The sequence below is a fragment of the Ovis canadensis genome, chromosome 26 (genome assembly GCF_042477335.2).
Source record: "Ovis canadensis isolate MfBH-ARS-UI-01 breed Bighorn chromosome 26, ARS-UI_OviCan_v2, whole genome shotgun sequence".
Lineage (NCBI taxonomy): Eukaryota > Metazoa > Chordata > Mammalia > Artiodactyla > Bovidae > Ovis > Ovis canadensis.
This window is the reverse complement of record NC_091270.1, coordinates 47,104,562-47,124,121: the sequence shown is the minus strand read 5'-3', so window position 1 is coordinate 47,124,121 and position 19,560 is coordinate 47,104,562.

Below are 19,560 nucleotides of genomic sequence, written 5' to 3'. Positions count from 1 at the left end.
CTTCCTGTCCATCACCAGCACCTGGAGTTCACCCAAACCCATGTCCATCGAGTTGCTTCAGTCGTGTCCAATTCTGTGCGACCCCATAGATGGCAGCCCACCAGGCTCTGCCGTCCCTGGGATTCTCCAGGCAAGAACATTGGAGTGGGTTGCCATTTCCTTCTCCATAGCAGTCCCATTATGACAGGATAGACATAAGTATTGCCTCTCAATACCTGATCTGAAATCCTTGGGGATGAAAGTATCTTACTATCCAGAATTTCTCATATTTCATAAGTTACACAGTACATATAACACAGAGGGCCTCCCAAGTGGCACAGTGGTAAAGAATCAACCTGCCAGTGCAGGAAGACACAGTAGACTTGGGTTCCATCGCTGGAGCGGGAAGATCCCCGGGAGAAGAAAATGGCAACCCACTCCAGTATTCTTGCTTGGGAAATCCCATGGACAGTGAGCCTGGTGGACTACAGTGCATGAGGTCTCGAATAGTCGGACACGACTCAGTGACTGAGCGAGCACACATGCACACATAATGCAGAAGTCGGTGATCAGGGTATGGGACTAGAGCATCCTGCAACCACAAAACCAGTATTTCTGCAGGAAAACTCACTAGGTGAGAAAATCAAAACTTGATAGAATCACATCTCAGTTCAGTTCAGTTCAGTCGCTCAGTCGTGTCTGACTCTTTGCGACCCCATGAATCGCAGCATGCCAGGCCTCCCTGTCCATCACCAACGCCCGGAGTTCATTGAGTCAGTGATGCCATTCAGCCATCTCATCCTCGGTCATCCCCTTCTCCTCTTGCCCCCAATCCCTCCCAGCATCAGAGTCTCTTCCAATGAGTCAACTCTTCCCATGAGGTGGCCAAAGTACTGGAGTTTCAGCTTTAGCATCATTCCTTCCAAAGAAATCCCAGGGTTGATCTCCTTCAGAATGGACTGGTTGGATCTCCTTGCAGTCCAAGGGACTCTCAAGAGTCTTCTCCAACACCACAGTTCAAAAGCATCAATTCTTTGGTGCTCAGCCTTCTTCACAGTCCAACTCTCACATCCATACATGACTACTGGAAAAACCATAGCCTTGACTAGATGGACCTTAGCTGGCAAAGTAATGTCTCTGCTTTGAATATGCTATCTAGGTTAGTCATAACTTTCCTTCCAAGGAGTAAGCGTTTTTTAAATTCATGGCTGCAATCACCATCTGCAGTGATTTTGGAGCCCCCCAAAATAAAGTCTGACATTGTTTCCACTGTTTCCCCATATATTTCCCATGAAGTGATGGGACCAGATGCCATGATCTTCGTTTTCTGAATGTTGAGCTTTAAGCCAACCTTTTCACTCTCCTCTTTCACTTTCATCAAGAGGCTTTTTAGTTCCTCTTCACTTTCTGCCATAAGGGTGGTGTCATCCGCATATCTGAGGTTATTGATATTTCTCCCAGCAATCCTGATTCCAGCTTGTGTTTCTTCCAGTCCAGTGTTTCTCATGATGTACACTGCATAGAAGTTAAATAAGCAGGGTGACAATATACAGCCTTGACATACTCCTTTTCCTATTTGGAACCAGTCTGTTGTTCTGTGTCCAGTTCTAACTGATGCTTCCTGACCTGCATACAGATTTCTCAAGAGGCAGGTCAGGTGGTCTGGTATTCCCATCTCTCTCAGAATTTTCCACAGTTTCTTGTGATCCACACAGTCAAAGGCTTTGGCATAGTCAATAAAGCAGAAATAGATGTTTTTCTGGAACTCTTGCTTTTTCCATGATCTAGCAGATGTTGGCAATTTGATCTCTGGTTCCTCTGCCTTTTCTAAAACCAGCTTGAACATCAGGAAGTTCTTGGTTCACGTATTGCTGAAGCCTGGCTTGGAGAATTTTGAGCATTACTTTGCTAGCATGTGAGATGAGTGCAATTGCGCGGTAGTTTGAGCATTCTTTAGCATTGCCTTTCTTTGGGATTGGAATGAAAACTGACCTTTTCCAGTCCTGTGGCCACTGCTGAGTTTTCCGAATTTGCTGGCATATTGAGTGCAGCACTTTCACAGCATCATGTTTCAGGATTACTAAAGTCAAATTTGGCCAACAAATGAATTTGTCCATATTTATAAAACCACTTTTGATTTTCAGGATATTGGGAATTTCATAATCATTGATAACAGCATGTGGATCTACACTGAGTCAGGTCTTCATCAAACCAAATTTAGCAACATAAGACATTCATAAACCATTCAATAGGAAGTGGCCAGTGTGATCCTGACAGTATTGATATGGCTTAGACCACCCTCTCATATCAGCCTAAATCTGGTTCCCTTACCTCTGAAGGCAAGAGCTAATAAGTTTTCCAAAATTTTATTTATTGTATGAGTTTATACACACACATATATGCAAGTGTGTGTGTATGAGTACAATTAAAATGCCAACCCTTTGGGACTTATACCTTAAAGAATCAACCAGCCCCATTCCATAAGAGAAAAAAAGTCATCATCGATTCCCAGGTGTGACTCTTCGAGGCTATCAAACACAAACTTTACAATCACTGCTACCACCCTGCCATTTGGTATCTGTAAACCACAGCTGTGGTTCGACTGCTTATAGTGTCAAGCAGGCTGTCTCATCACTGCTAAAACAGACCATGCCGATTCAGTTATTAGAAATAGCCTATAGGCTTTCTGTCCTGGGGGGAGAGTTGCTCACTGTTATTAATCAGTTTATGAGGAAACTCATGGATTTTTTCCTGGGGAAAAATGTGCGTGGTCAATGAGCACAGGATCAACCTAAAGATTGAAGCTTTTAGTCCAGAGGCACCTAGGAAAAAATATAGCCTCACAGGATGAGGTAGCAGGTCCAAGCTGGTCATGCAGATTGGATGCCACTCCGCCAGTGAAGGACACCTCCTAAGGAGGCTCTACAGGGATCTGGTAGAAGAGTTAGATGAGCTGTAAGAATTATGTAAAGCTGGAAGAACCAACATCATGTACTCTTTCCCAAGACTTGCTTCAGGGATTCACTGAGAAATAATCAGCTCACCCGATGCCCCAGGTTTCATCCCACATCCATCCCCACAGAGGCAACAAGCCCAAGAACCAGACTTCTCTTTCTAGCATTGTCCCAAACAGCCAGATATAGGGCTTTTTATACTAAGAGAACTACTAAGGAAGAATTTCATTTGAGAAACACAGTTCAGTTTCAGAAATTCTCAGATGATCTTTCGCTTGTTGCTAGTCACCTGCCCCTAATTCACCGTAACACTCGGTACAAATATCATGATTGTTCTGACGTCCTGTGCCCCATCTCTGCCTCAGGAAATGAACCCAGCTGACCAAACAAGATGAATCGACAATACATGAATTTCCTCATCTTCCCTCCCAATGTCTACAGGTGAATCTGCATCCATACCCACTTTCCCATTTCCTTTCTTTGTCAACTGGGGAAAAGCACAACCTAAAAGTTGAGAATCGCGTTCTATTCAGTGCACTTGCTAAGGACTTAAGCCCAGGAGGCAGCCTCTCAGAAAGCTCTGCGGGATTGCTCCAAAAAGGTAAGGGAGGAGTCAGGATACATGGGAGGTTTGGGGACAAAAACTAGATAGTTGGAATATCACAAAACGACTGTTCGTTAAAGAAAAACCAGATATGTCAAGGTAATGAATTTAGCACTTTTCTATGTATGGGAAGATTTGAGCATCTGGGCTCATTGAAAGCACTCCTTTGATGTGTACCTTAACTATCGAGGAGCAGCATCCTGCTTGTCTCCGTCCTGAATCCTCCCAGGGTGCAGAGTACAGGGCAGGTGGCTGCAGTGACTGATGGTAAAGGCCACCACATCTGTTGTTTACTGATGTGACAGGCAACATTATTCACCCCAAATTCCCTTTCCAAGATTCTATCACTTCTCTCTGAGTTCAGGCACTTTTCTCCTTCTATTCCCACCCCCCGCCCCCACCGCCACCTATGTCTCTACTTTAGAAACATGCTCAAACCTTTCCCCCCTCAAAAACACCACAAAAAGGGGATATGACCTGAAGTGTGCTGTGTCTTCACTTTCCACGCTTTTACAGCTTAGCTTCTTGGAAAGGGTGAGTGGGAGGTGAGGAAATAAAACACTTAACGCGGCTTCCTCTCCGGCTTATAGACTGAAAGCGTTCTTTTCAGCGTCAATCATCCTAGCAGCTAAATTCGATGGACAACTTTCAGCCACTTCCCACCTCACCTCTCTGCAATGTGGTTTGTTGTTGTTGTTGTTTTGTTTGTTTTTAATTCTTCCTGAACTGGTCTTGGCCTTTGGGGATACCACGGTCTCTTTTTCTCAGGTCTCTAGGTAGAACCCTCCTTCTCAGTTTTCCTAATGAGCTCTTCTCCCATCTACCAAGGAAATGACTGTGATCCCATGGTTCTGTCAGTGATTTCAACTACATCCTTAATGCCATCCAAATCCTCCTCTTCTCTCCAGTCCTGCTGACATGCACTTAATGCAGAACCTCATCATTTCCATTTTGGGTTTCAGCAGCAGCCTCCTAACTGCTTCTCCCATCGTTCTGCTGGTGGGGCCTCACTCCCCAGCTCTTTGATGGCAAATACAGAACACGTCATCCGCATTTCTCCACCACAGTGCCCTTGACAGCCACAGTCACTTTTAACAATGGAGAAAAATCTTATTTCTCTTGGAAGCTGAATCTTCCCCAGACTTCCACTTCCAGTAAGTCCTCAATACACCTTACATTTCATAGACATTGAATGGAGAAGTCAGATACATACATACATATATAGGAAGTCATGCAATGATAAGGAGACTTTTTGGGGGAAGTTTTCCCTGGAATAACAGCCATACCTGGGTACATAACTATGACCTTCTTCCAGCTTAGCCTGAATATAGCCTCAGAATCCTCCTCAACACAGTGCCAATGAATGGTCAATTGGAGACCATTTGTCATCCTGGCTTTGCATACTCTCCACTATGCTACAGTGTGGTCCTTCTAAAAGAAACAGATGTAAGGCTGTCATCACTCTGTTGAAAAAGTTCTAATTGGTCTCCTTTGCCTGCAGGATATAGTCTACATTTTCACTCTGATGGTTCTCCCAGGGTCTGGTCTTGCCTATTCTCTCAACTTTTCCTCTCACAGTCATTCACTCATCACTTACTATTGCCAAGAACTCTGAGTGTTCCTTTGTTTGTGTAAGATGTTTAATAATTGAATCTGGTGACTACAGGTAACAATACTGTATTGTATACTTGGAAGTTGCTAAGAGATTAGCTCCTAAACACACAGATTAGCTTAAACACAAAGATTAGCTCTTTGTTCTCACCACAAAAACAGCAACGAAAACAGGGTAATTATGTGCATTGATTTGTTAACTAACCTTCTGGTAGTAATAATTTTACAAAATATACACGCATCAAATCACCATATTATACACCTAAAACTTACAAAATGTTATATGACAATTATATCTCAATAAAGCTAGGCGTAAGGATGTAAGGGCGGATGAAGTCAACAAAGAAAGGACCACTTTAAAAGAGACAAAAAGACTGAAAAAAAAAATCTAGCAGAAAACTAGATTTCACTGGAAGGCCAGAGAAGGAACGGGAGTGGAAAATACTCATCAGAAAAGCTAGTAAAATACCACATAGATAAATGAAAGAGTAAAACAAAAAAAGAAGTGTGTGCTTGTTCTGCGGCTGTCTGCACTTAAAATGCTGGCAGAAGGTGGTGAGTCAGGGAGAAAGTACATGTGAGGCCAGGAAGGTGATTAGTAATTTCAAATACCACAGATTGGAGGGACAGGAATGAGAATCCAGTAGAAGATACTCAATGTAGTGACTATATTGACATAACTTAAAGTAGGTGTTTTAGCTAAAGACTGAGGATGAAAATCAGATTGTAAAGGATTAGGGATTGATTAGGTAGCAAGGAAGTAAAATAAAATGAAGTGGAGGAGAGAGGGTCTCCCTCTCCTCACCGGTCAGTGAGTTTCTTGAAGGCTGAGGCTGTCATCAAATACGTGACTTGTGTATAGAGTTCGTGGATAAATGTGATTTATAAAATATCCAGCTCTGTAAAGCCCACAAGCCAACACTGATCGTTGCTGTGAAGCTGAAAACATGAGTGCCTCTGACTGACCTTTATCAAAGTTTGCCCTGGGGACCAGGTGGACATCTCTTGCTCCAGTGGATGGTCAGTTTTCATATGGAAGCAATCAGACTTCAGAGTCAATGGCCTTTGACTTGAAAGCAATTTAATACATTTGAATGATCCAAGAACAGACCTCTTTTGGAGAATTGTGTGAATGAGAGAACATTTAAACTAATTTTATTCAACATATTTCTGTTTTTCCTCTGTGCTGCACTAGAAACAACATGAAGCTTGTCTCGTTTTTGAACCCTATCCCTCTGAAAGCTGTCTATGCTGTCTTCACAGTTTCAATTACACCCTGTTTTAATTTGTTCTTCCTTCCTGTTCTACTTCATTCAGAACCTCTTTACTTTTTACCTCCACTGATTTAAGAGCCTTTTTGAGGCTAACAGAGTCTAGGTTTTGTTTTGACCCCCATATAGATTATTTTCTTGGTAAAAAAGCAAATAAAGCCAATAATTTCAAATTTTTAAATTGTTCTTTATTACCACCTAAAGAAAATCTCACCTGACTTTCAAGACTCATTAATCATGTGCTCATTTTTAGTTTTATCTCGGATCACTTCTCTCTGTACTGTTCTGCAACCAAACCAGTGGATCCCATTCACACCAGAGACTTCCGCTCTTTGACTTATTCACATAGTTTCCCTCCTTTTCCTTCCTTTTGGGTAGGCCTCAACTCTTTTTGTTTACATTATGGGCAAGGCAGCCCACTCCATGGAGTCATTCTTGCTCAACTAGTTTCCTTTCTTTTATAAATGAATGTTCACAGTCCTCCATGCCTTTATGGTGAGATGGCTCATATTCTGCTACAGCTATTTGCATATATCTCAATCTGGTGGAAACACTAGGTCTTCACACAATTCTTAGCCTATTTTCATCCACATTGCTATTATCCAATAAATAATGAATGAATGAATAAGTGAGTATAAAGAGGCAAGAGTAAGCTTAAGTTAAAAACCAATCTTTGGAAATCTGCTAAGTAGTCATTTTCATTTTTATTAAGGAAGAATTGATTTATAATTCATATGTTTCAGGTGTTATAACACAGTGACTCACAATTTTTAAAGGTTAGACTCCATTTATAGTTACTATAAAATTTTGGCTATAATCCCTGTGCTGTATAGTATCTCCTTGTAACTTATTTTAGACATAGTATTTTGCTGCTTGGGGGCTTCCCTGGTAGCTCAGCTGGTGTAGAATCTGCCTGTAACACAGGAGACCTGGGTTTGATTCCTGGGTTTGGAAGATACCCTGGAGGAGGGAAGCGGCTACCCACTCCGGGATTCTGGCCTGGAGAATTCCACGGACTAAATAGTCCATGGGGTCGCAAAAAGTCTGACACAACTGAGTGACTTTCACATGGATGGATTTTACTTCTTAATCCCCTGCTCCTGTCTTGTCCCTCTCCTCTTCTTTCTCCCCACTGGTAAACACTACTTTGTTTTCCAGATCCGTCAGTCTTGTTTCTTTCTTTGTTATAGCCTCTAGTTTGTTTTATTTTTTATATTCTACATATAAGTGATATTACACAGTATTTGTCTCTGACATTTTTTTGCTAAGCAGTGAAATTCTTAAAAATATATGGACTTATAAAGTTGGTAAAAATAGGCAAAAAATAGCATGTCTTAAATTTTGCATTTAGTATTAGATCTATCTGGATAACCAAAGTCTCTTTCTCATATTTGTCAGAATTGAGATAGCAAGCAACTGTACCAACTAACAAGGATAAAGGTTTGGAAAGTATGAGCTCAAGCTAAACGTTACTACACAGATTCATGTTTTTAACGTTTGTTTCACTATTCAGGCCAAAGGACGGGCATCCTTAGGTTGGCAGTGTTTCAACAAGCATTCTTAATGCACATCATTTAAAAGCAGTTTCAACAAATATCTGCATTTCTTCTTAGTATATATTTTCCATAAAGTACCTAAATATAATCACCCACTAAGTCCTTAAAAATATATTAAAAGTGGGACTTGGAGTAGAATGTAGAATGGAGCCAACTTGGATTAAGACCAGGCCAATCAATTAGTTGAAATCTGTTAACGAGGCCAGGGTTATATATTCCACCTCCACATTGACCAGTTGGCTGGATTCCATTCACATTTCAAAGACTAAACCCCAGTCCTTAGTCAAAGGAGAGGGTGAAGCTGCATCAGTTCCAGTGTATCCTCATTCTTGGAAAATAAACCAAAGCACTTTTAAAAGAGGTTCAGAATAGCCATGCAGTTATCAAAACACAGTTCATTAAATTCGGGGCAGGTTTCAAGGTGAAAGATTGGAGAAATCTTGGAGAGGGGAAAAAAAAAAAAAAAGACTTTTCTACATGGAACAGGGAGCAAGATAGCTATGTCCCAAAAGGAAGCTTGGGAGTTGAGTTGGGTTGGGATGGTTCAACGGGGTTTAATAGAAAGAGAAAAAATATTTTGAGGGCGATCTATAAAAGGCTGAGGAGTATGAAAAACTATAGGAGAATTTTACAAATCCTGCTCTGGCCCCTTTCTCAATTTAATGTATCACTGCATGCTTGTCATACTAACTTACTGCATTTTTTTCTTTTTTTGAGGGAGGAACAGGAACATTATCAAAGGGTTTACTCTCCAGATAGTTATGCTACTGAAAAACTATTGAGTGCAAAACACCATCGCTTGCAGGATGCTCTGAAGCATACATTTCCTTTTTTTCCCCTTTTTTAATTTACCAAGAAGTTTCTCCCCAAGGCAAATGATGCGGGTTGCAGTTAAAAGTACACAATTAGAGGTTGGGCACTAGACAAGCAGTCAGAAAATGTTACTGGAATTTGAACTTTTCCCAGGCAAGTAACCATGCTTGTCTATAAAACTGCTTCAAGTGAGGGAAAAAAAGGACATTGATTGAGGCAAAGAAATCCACTGTGAAATGTTCAAGTCTTCTCGGTGTGCGGCACATTTCAAAGTAACTAATGCTTCCAAATTACTTTATCCTGGGTATGTATCCACTTCCTGTCTCTCCCTGCACCATATATGTTTATAATGACATATTGATTTCTAGTCCAGCTTGAAATGCAATAGAAGGCGCCCCTCCACTGAAGAGGGGGGGCATTTCTCCTGAGTCAGCTCCCCTGCACCCATTCTCAAAGCACCTTCTGTCCACAGGGTGATTGTTCCTTGAACCATGTGGAGGAAAGAGATTGAGGAAGAGGGGCTGGGGGAGGGACCAGAAAAGAAGCAGGACCTTTCTCATTTCAGAGGTGAATTGAGTTCCAGGCCTGGGTTAGTAGTTGTCTATCAAATTCTGTCCAAATTCTTTCCAAAGTCAAACACTTTAAATCTAACAACCTTGACAACTCAGGATATACATTTTAAACTGCAGAGCTCAGCTCAGCGTTCTATCTCTGCATTGCCAGCTGCTGCCAGAATTATTATCCTGTCATGTTTCATGGAGTGGCTCATGAATAAGATACTGACCAAGCGAAGAGAAGACCTCAGAGAGTTTCCATTCTAATTTTAGAAAACCTCCTCAATTGTGAAGAATTAGGGGTGAATAAATTACATAGTAAAATATGGTAGCAACAAATGACATGAAATTACACAGAAAATATTAGGCATATAGAGGCCAAACTAAAATGCATACAAAAGCCAAAACTCTGGCTATTTGCAAGGCAAATACAGTTTCACTACTTTCAGCTGCATACAGTAACTTTGCTAACTGCACATAGTAACTTGGCTTTCAGTTAGAAGGAGCAGTAGTTCTGTCATAATAAAGAGATGAGATGAATTTGTTCTAATAACCAGTTTTCACAGAAATAAAATGGCATGTCTATAAAATGCATTTTGATGTGAAGTAAGATAAGGGGCTTTGGCTCCATCCCTTCATTGCTTCTGGAGTTATTTCTCCACTGATCTCCAGTAGCATATTGGGCACCTACCAACCTGGGGAGTCCATCATTCAGTGTCCCATCTTTTTGACTTTTCATACTGTTCATGGGGTTCTCAAGGCAAGAATACTGAAGTGGTTTGCCATTCCCTTCTCCAGTGGACCACATTCTGTCAGACCTCTCCACCATGACCCGCCCGTCTTGGGTGGCCCCACAAGGCATGGCTTAGTTTCATTGAGTTAGACAAGGCCGTGGTCCGTGTGATCAGACTGGCTAGTTGTCTGTGATTTGTAGTTTCAGTCTGTCTGTCCAAGCTGAGTGCCAAAGAATTGATGCTTTTGAACTGTGGTATTGGAGAAGACTCTTGAAAGTCCCTTGGACTGCAAGGAGATCCAACCAGTCCATCCTAAAGGAAATCAGTCCTGGGTGTTCACTGGAAGGACTGATGCTGAAGCTGAAACTCCAATACTTTGGCCACCTGATACAAAGAGCTGACTCATTGGAAAAGACCCTGATGCTGGGAAAGATTGAAAGCAGGAGGAGAGGGGGACGACAGAGGATGAGATGGTTGGATGGCATCACCAACTCAATGGACATGGGTTTGGGTAGACTCCGGGAGTTGGTAATGGACAGGGAGGGCTGGCGTGCTGCAGTTCGTGGGGTTGCAAAGAGTTGGACACGACTGAGCGACTGAACTGAACTGAACTGAAGTTAAGGAACTAAGATTCATGTGGTTACTACTAAATGTTGAGACCTGTATTTGATGATTTTTATAAAAATATATATATTACCTCCTTTAACTTAATTCCAAAGAGTATTTAATATCTCCTTTTTACAGATGAGAAAACTGAGATTTGGGAAGGGTGAGTAACATGGCCAAGTTTCTACAACTAGTGAGTGACAGGACTCAAGTTTGAATTCAGTTTTGAGCTGCTGATTCCCAAGGAGCTGATTAAATATACCAAAGAATGTATTTGTTTCTATTATTAAAATACAACATAGAAGATGTGACCAAAAAATGAAGACTGGCTTAGCAGATAAGTGAAATTATAAAGTTTGTTTTATATGTACAGACAATGTACATAAAAGTTTTATATAAGTTTGTATAGCCTTAAATTTATTCCACTATTGAGACCACTCTTTAAATTTTTTAAAAATATTATTAGAATGCCTCTTTAGAATTTCCTTTAGAGCCATGATGAAATTAATTTATGACATATTTACTGGACACCTTCTAGGTCTCAGTCACAAAGTTGGGGGGAAATGAAAATATATGAAAAATGCAATAATACAATTCTTGCTCCCTAGTAATTTGAAACTAATTGGGTCAAGGGAATATCTAGTTTCATCTACTGCTTCCCGGCTGAAACAATGGATCTTATTACCTCTTGGTAAACCCGGGCCAAAAGTAGCTTGTATTCCCACCTTAGTTACCAAATTTAGATTTCATTTTTTGAGGGTAACTTTATTTAGAAATGAGAAAAATCATTCAGAACAATTATATCTGAGAATTTTCAAAACACCTTCTCACGAGCTCTGCTAAAAATTTAAAAATTGGAATAAAAAATGTGTGGCTATCCAGTAACATTTTGAATGAATGACCAGAGTTGCTGGTGATGTCTGGGAAGGGTTCCAGGCCTTTGCCAGAGGATCAGACTTCACAGGAGATGCAGCCCTTACCTGAAATATACTCTCCCAGTCACTGCAGGCTAAGCTAATGCAAGTTTACTCTTGATAATTATTAAGCAAATTATATTTCCTCAGGACCAGCCTCACTTTTCTTATGGGCCTAGGGATAAAAATTTTTCTTTAGTCCAGAGACCTTTCAAATCAGCCTTTTCTTTATCCATAGCACCTTTTAAGCCAACTGTCTGCTAACTATTTCCTCTGACTTTAGTTAATCCAATTCAGTAAATTCATGTTTGTTTATGAGCCAAAAATCTAGAGACATTTAGCAATTATCTAGTTGTTTGTTGAGGCAGAAATCCATTGCAAAGAATTCAATAATTCAGGCACACAGATGGAGTTTGGAGCCTGAACCATTCAACTGGGCTCTCCGAAACTATGTATAAGCACAATCTTATCTCTTTGTTTGGTGCTGTGAATCAGTGGCAAAATGAAGAGTTCCAAGGTATAGTGTAGATAAAAAGAAGGACACAAAAATAATTCTGCATCTTCATTTTTCCTCTCAAGGCTTTCAAATTTCCGATTATTAATCTGTTGTGAGAAGTTTCTGTGCTTCTTGCCAGTCATCTTGCAAGCAGCTATTTGGGGAGGGAGATTCACTCTTTCTAAATCTAACCTTTCAATAGATAAATATTCTGCAGGCTGAGAAATCAACAAAACAAAACAAACAAACAAACAAAAACACGTTGTTTCCCACTAGTCCAGAAAACAAGTATCAATAGCATTCTATAGGTAGCAGACCATTCAGGCAGCCACTCTTTGTGACTTACAACCACCCACTCACACAACTCCCAGGGCAAGGGGAGAAAGCAACATTTTATTGCTGATTCCCATGGTGCATTGTTGTCAAGATTTGCAGACAGAGCTCCAGTAAGCCAAGCTCATTCCTGGGGTTAGAGTTGAAGACAGAGGAGCCCAAGGTGAGGCAGGAGGAAAAGCTGGAAAAATAATGTAGTAATCGCTTCTACTTCTTGGCTATTAACTTAAGACAAGAACTAAACCAAATATAAATGAAATCCTACTTCTGTCTTTCCTCGTTATAAGCTCTGAGCTGCCTGCTCCCCGCCACCACAACTTCCCTTCTCCTTTACTCAAATCTTTCACCCTCAGAGCCTCCTTAACGGATATAAAGCAAGAGATGTGTGCACTAAGCAGGTGACTTAAGGGCTCACCTTTGCCCTCTCTTGGAGAAGGGAATGGCAACCCACTCCAGTATTCTAGCCTGGAGAATCCCACGGACAGAAGAGCCTGGCGGGCTACAGTCCATGGGGTCACAAGAGTCAGGCATGACTTAGTGACTCAGTTCTTCTTCTTTTGCTCTCTGCAGCCTGCTGGCAGACGGAAGGGATGCTATCCTCTGAGGCCTGACTGGTGGGGCGCAGGAGCCTTCCTGGAGGGAAGGACAGTCGGTGAAAGATGTTAAATATGCTTTACTGTTATCCAAACTAAAGCACATCCTTCTTTTTGTATAGCCATGGATTTTTGTGATCTGACCATTTCTATAAGCTCACGGTGGCAATTCTAGCTTCCCTGGTGGCTCTAGCTTCCCTGGTAAAGAATCTGCCTGCAATGTGGGAGAACTGGGTTCGATCCCTGGGTTGGGAAGATCCCCTGGAGAAGGGAATTGGCTACCCACTCCAGTATTCCAGCCTGGAGAATTCCACGGACCGTATAGTCCATGGGGTCGCCAAGAGTCTGACACAACTGAGCAACTTTCATAGTAATTCTAATATTTTTTTAAATTAATCATAATTCCAAACTGGTTAATTACCCCTGCTGAATGTACTTCATTCTCTCTCTCTCTCTCTCTCTCTCTCTCTCTCTCTCACTCTGTCTCACACACACACACACACACACACACACACACACACACACACCAGAATAAGGCACTAATCAGTCTCTTCACACTTGTTAATGAATCTGAATAACATTCAAGTAGCATCTGCTACTCAGTTGAATCAAAAAAAAGTAGGGCATTTTTGAGGGTAAGGTCTTGAAATTTTGACTTGCTGGACTCTGTGATGTTTGCATTGTCTTTCAGTGTCCACAGAGTCATATAACCAAAGGATCATTTGAAAATCACGGGTTTTCCTTGACAATACTTTTCAGCTTCTGGTTGAAGTATCCAACGGGATTTGAAACATTGCCTCCAATTGCACCTTGAGTGACTCCAAACATCAGAATCGTCTTCCATCTACTGACAAGAAATCTCTCTTCTCAAAGTCCCATCCTTTGTCCCACATGGAGCTTGGTCACCCTGTAATTTAACTGCTCTATTGGGAAAATTTTTGGCAAATGTCACAAATTTTTCAAACAGTTACCACTTATTTATCTCATTCAGAAGGAAGAGACAGGAAAAAGCTGCCCACTTGCTGCTTGATGTATAGTTTTGTGCTTTTATGTTCTGAAGTAAGTTTCTGTTAAGGACACAGAACAAGCCCACACGCATAGGTAGAGTGTAGTGTTTCCCCAGAAGGGAGCATATTCAGATGGTCAACTTCCCTCAAGTGAATCAGAGCCTGGGGGGAAAGAAAAGATTTGTGACATAACCTAGGGAGTTTTCTCAGATCCTGACCCCACCGAGACTAGTCTGTCAGAAACAGAAAAACACCCAAACATACTTGTGGGTGGTGGGGAGCCCTGTGACAAGGCAGTCCTCAAGCTGGGCAAGCAGGCTGCCCTGTGATCAGCTGGAGAGGACCCCTTTAGAGACTCTAAGAACAGCTCCATCTTGCCATCAGCTGAAATGTTTTCTGCATTAGAATCTTCTCTCACCCTCAATTGTCCTTTATGGTCTTGGTAAGTGTGCAATCGAGACTGAGAGCTGAATTCCCAAGGCCTGCGTATTAAAGGCAGAAACCTTTAAAGCCGAGGTTCTCAGACAAGGCAAGCCATTCGTGTCCCTCCAGAGGACACTCAGAAATGTGTGAAGACACTCTTTTTGTTATAATTTGAGGTGCTAGCAGAGTGTAATGGGTAGAGGCCAGTGACGATGGTAGACATCCTACAACACTCAAGGACAGCCCCCCTCAAAACAAAGAATCATCTGGCCCCAAATGTCAATGGTATTGAGGCTAAGAAACCCTCCTCTAAGGTTATGTCTGCTGCCTGCAACCTGTAGGAGCTGCAGACTGTTGCTGGTGTTTAGTCACTAAGTCACATCCAACTCCTTGGCGACCCCAGGGACTATAGACTACCAGGCTCCTCTCTCCATGGGGGTCTTTTCAGGCAAGAATACTGGAGTGGGCTTCCATTTCCTTCTCCAGTGGATCTTCCTGACCAAGGGATCGAACCCTAGTCTCCTGCAATGGCAGGCTGACTCTTTACCACTGAGCCACCAGGGAAGCCTGTGCAGACAGTGGGCCTTGGGTATAGCTCAGACTGGCCACCTGGAGCCAAGTAACATAAATGGCCAGAAGCAAAGTTGGGACCATAGCAGAAGCAATGACCTTCCCTGTGTAACCTTCCCTGTGTAACCTTCCCTGTAGACACAGTGGAATAGAGGAAAACATGAAAGGGAGCTCCAGGCCCTGTTATCATTCTCATGATCCTGAGAACTACTAAGTTCCACCAGTGTACCCCTCCAGACAGAAAAACGATTCCCAGCTTCCATAGAGTCCCACATTACTCTGAAGCAGGCAGCCTTGACTTGGACGTTACCGCCGATGTCTTGATCAGCTTCAGCCTTTAAGACAAAAGTCGGCACTTTATTGTCCAGGGCCCAGCTGTTACTATCTCCCTGCACAAATGCAATACATGACGCTCTGCAATGCTTCAGTGTATGGCATTACAGTCTCTAACCAGGAAGTGTTTCCATCTTCCCTTCTTCAGCCTTATCTAGAGATTTGTTGCGTGTTTGTCAGGATTTTTAATCCTTTTCATCTGAAAGATCTGATTCCTATGCTGATTTTTAACTTCCATTTTGCTGAGCCTTTGATTCCAAGCCAGTATATGTGTCTATATATTTTCTGTTATCTCAGCACAGTAGGTATTTGCCAGGATGAAAACAGTGACAATAGCTTTCTTCAGCACTCTAAGATTGATTCTGAAGTGCTCCTGCACCATTTAGCGTGCTGCACCATTTCTCCAACCTGCATCACAGCTACTGATATATTTGTCAACAGGGTTAGTCACTCAGTTGTGTCCGACTCTTTGAGACCCCATGGACTGTAGCCCACCAGGCTGCTTTGAACATGGAATTCTCCAGGCAAGAATACTGGAGTGGGTAGCCACTCTCTTCCCCCAGGGGATCTTCCTGACCCAGCGATCAAAGCCAGGTCTCCTGCATTGTAGGCAGATTCCTTACCACATAAGCCACCAGAGAAGTCCAAACAGGGCTATGCCAATGACAAACTAAAATGTAATAAATACTATTATGGCACTTCCCTAGTGGCTCAGTGGTAAAGAACCCACCTCCAGTGCAGCAGACACAGGTTCAATCCCTCGGTCAGGAAGATCCCCTGGAGAAGGAAAGGAAACCGACCCTAGTATTATTGCCTGGAAAATCCCATGGGTGAGGAGTCTGGTGGGCTATAGTCTATGACGTAGCAAAAGGGTCAGACATGACTTGGTGACTATACAACAACAGCAACAAATATTATTACAATGTTTAGAATATATTTTTGCAACAGCACTAAAGTGTCATAAGCAATTTGCTTTGTTTCTAAAATAGATGCCTTTGCTATAACCATGTAATTATTCAATATATATGTATCCTGTCTTTTGTAATTCTTCAGTTTTCTTAATAAGAACTCAATTTAAAAATTGTACCTATGTTGTTTATGTTAACAATTGTGTTTATATAACTCTGCCATCCAATTTTTGAAACCTCCTAGGGTCATAGAACACTACTCATCATTAACCAGAATGGACTGACTGTCCCCTACACACCTGAAATTTGAGGGAGATTCAGATACAAAAGGCATATAAAACCCACCATTATTTGAATTTAGGGAAATTATAATGTAGTTTAAAACAAATCCGGATTCTTTATTTCCCAACAGCAAATACTGCAACTTTTTGAGATAAGATCCACTTTTGATTCATGTTTTTAAACTGTGACTTCTAAAAGATCTCCTTGAAAGGCAGGAAGAATGAAGATGCTGAATCTGTATCTCCCTGTCAAGCTTTACAAGTCTTCCTGAGAACCCTTTAAGAGTCGGTAACCCATAAACCGCCTCCCCTTTCTTCTAGTATGGTCTGTTGATTTGGTGAGCTCAGGCTCTATGATACAATTTGAAATAAAAGAAACAAAGAGAATACGGAAGAGTGGTTTACTAGGAATGTATTCTATTCCATGCTAATATCAATATAAATGCAAAATAAAAAGCCTTGAAAAGATTGTGTTATTCTTCAGAATTTCATTAATCCTGTCACAAGTAACAGAGGGCTGGCCCATCTTCCCACCCACCTCCACTCCCCTCTTCAGTGATTGTTCATTTTAAATAGTTTTAATGGCTCTGGGAGTATTCATGAATTCCAGTTACTTCACTCTCCTAATCATGTTGTTGGCTTAAAATTCACATTTAATTAACCTCTTCACCCAAGGCATAAATCAATAATAAAACTCCAAATGCTTACCATACCAATAGTGATTTTCATTTTGAGGGAAACTGTTGAAAATTAGACATTAAAATGCCTGCAGAAAAGCAGAGAACCAGTGGTGTGGAGCAAAAAGGAGCTAACACATAAAATGTGATAATGAAAACCCTGGATTTGCGAGAGAATATCCACTTATTCAGATTTCAGAGATGAATGTGTTTAAGAAGGGTTCACACAATAATGTTTTATCTAGAAAAATTAAAGGCAATCTAATACATATAAGATATAGGAGTCATGCAGCACTCAGATTCTTAGGATAGGAAATGATCAAAGAAGAGGTGTTATTTAGGGAAAGGAAGAAAGGTTTGATATGCTTGGCTCAAATTCTAGCACCAACATTTTAGCCATATGATTTTCATGACATATTTTAACATCTCTACATGTCAATATCCCTATCTGTGAAATGGAAATATTGACATCTACATCATGGAATTATCCTAAGGATTAACTAAGATTAAATAGATGAAGAAATTTCACATGTGTATGTTGTGTGTGTAATTATGAGCAATAAAGCAGAGAGAGCCTGACCTTCTAAATGCCATTGATTATTGACTGCAAAGGAGCACTGGAAACCAAAGCAAGACAATCAGTGCTCTACTCAGCCGCCAAAAGGAATGAAACAATGCCATTTGCATCAACATGAACTGACCTACAGATCATCGTACTGAGGTAAGACAGAACAAGAAAGACAAATATCATATGATATCACTTGTATGTGGAATCTAAAACATGACACAAATGAACATGCCTAGGAAACAGAAACTGGAGAAGGAAAGGACTCTGGTATTCTTGCCTGGGAAATTCCATGGACAGAGGGACCTGGGGGGCTACAGTCCATGGAGTTGCAAAGAGTCAAACAGAACTGAGTGACTAAACCACCACCACCACGAAACAGAAACAGCCTCACAGACAAAGAACAGCCCAATGGTTGCCAAGGGGGAGTGAGAGGAATGGACTGGGAGCTTGGGGTTAGTAGATGCAAAGTGTTACATACAGAATGGACAGACAGCAAGGTCCTACTACACAGCACAGGGAACTATATTCAACATATTGTGATAAAACATAATGGAAAAGAATATAAAAGAATGTATACCTATGTACAACTGAATCACTTTGCTGTAGAGCAGAAATTACCACACTATAAATCAACTATACTTCAATTTTTAAAAATCAGTGTTCTTTCCTGGAATTTTTAACCAAAGAGAGGGTTAGTTTCAACCCCTCTCCACTAAAGATGCTTTTAAATGTAAGCCAACAATCTATGCTTCCTGACATGAAGATAAGTGATTATAAATCAAATATACACAAGCACACACACAGAGACACAGAGGTTGAGACAGACTGATTCGTGGTATTTAAGTCAAGGGTTACTGTCGGTTTCCAGGAAACTAGTTGTATCCATGTTCCACTTGTGTTTGACGGATGACCTCTCCTGTTCATTGTCATTTTCACAATTTTATTGAGGTGTAAGCTACATATCATAAAACATACCCATTTTAAATATATAATCCAATAATCTTTGGTAAATGTTTAGAGCTATGCAACCATCAATGTTACTCGATTTAGACTATTTCTATCACTCCGATAAAGGTTTCTGTGATGACTGAAAGTCAATCTTCATTCCTGTGTAAGTGCCAAACAACCTCTGATCTGTTTTCTGTCTCTATAGTTTGACTTTTTTGTTATAAAGATTATACAAATAGAATCTTACAATCTCTAGTCTTTTGAGTCTGGCTTCTTTGAATCACTACAATGTTCTTCGGGTTCTTTCATGTAGAGACAAGTATCAATAGTTCGCTATTTTAATTGCTAAATAATATTCTACTATAGCCCAAAGGGTTGCACAGAGTTGGACAAGACTGAAGCAAGATAGCATGTATGCACCTATGAATATATCAAATTTTGTTTATTCTTTCACCTGGTAATAAACATTTGGATAGTTTCCAGTTCAGAGTACTACAAGCAATACTGCTAAAAAAGTTTACACAGAAATCTTTGCATGGACAAGTTTTCACTTATTTTATTTATGAATGTATGCATTTTTGGCTGCATTGAATCTTTGTTGCGGTACACAGGTTTTCTCTAGTTGCAGCAAGTGATGGCTTTTCTCACAGTGGAACACAGGCTCTAGAGTGCAAGCGTTTCAATAATTTTGGTGTAGAGGCTCAGCTGCCCTGCACCATGCGGGGTCTTCCGAGACCAGGGATTCAACCTGTGTCCCCTGTATTGGCAGGCAGATTCTTTACTGCCAGACCACTAGGGAAGTCCAGGTTTTCAGTTAATTTCTCTTG